Below are 697 nucleotides of genomic sequence, written 5' to 3'. Positions count from 1 at the left end.
TGTGTGTGTGTGTGTGTGTGTGTGTGTGTGTGTGTGTGTGTGTGTGTGTGTGTGTGTGTGTGTGTGTTAAACAGTGGTCACTTTACAGTCGTGCGTGACTCCCCTCTGAACGGCTTTAACGAGGTTTGTCGTTTAATGGTTTAACTTTCCCAATGATGCATGTAACCCCGGGGCAATTACAGCTAAGTGATTTATTGTTGGGGTGAAGGGGGGGGGGTGCAGAGGGGGGGTCTCTGGGTGGAGGTACAATCCCATCCTTGTAAACAAACAAAGTTAACACACTGCTGCTGTTTTCCCTCCTGGGGGCGGCTCTCTGTTTATGTCATTTCTCTAGTGCCAAGTAAATCACTATGTGTGTGTGTGTGTGTGTGTGTGTGTGTGTGTGTGTGTGCATGTGTGTGTGCGTGTGTGTGTGCATGTGTGTGTGCGAGTCTTTTTACATGAGTTAAAGGTAAAAAAATCTCTTTGACAACAGTATTCAGATCAGTTTGAATGTATTTGACTTGAATATAAGTACACGTGTACCAGCAGGTGATACATCTCTGTCTCCCCCTTCAGGCAGTGAGAGTCATTACAACATCATGTTTTTAACCTTCTCTGGGCTCATATTTAATAAATACCAACCCGTCACTGAGCTGTAACACACTGTGTCTCTCCTCTGAGATTCATTGTGAGAATAACTGTAGCCTCTGAGTTT

Source organism: Anarrhichthys ocellatus, unplaced genomic scaffold, assembly GCF_004355925.1.
Source record: "Anarrhichthys ocellatus isolate YVR2014 unplaced genomic scaffold, GSC_Weel_1.0 scaffold5633, whole genome shotgun sequence".
Classification (NCBI taxonomy): Eukaryota; Metazoa; Chordata; class Actinopteri; order Perciformes; family Anarhichadidae; genus Anarrhichthys; species Anarrhichthys ocellatus.
Note: the sequence above shows the minus strand (reverse complement) of the source record.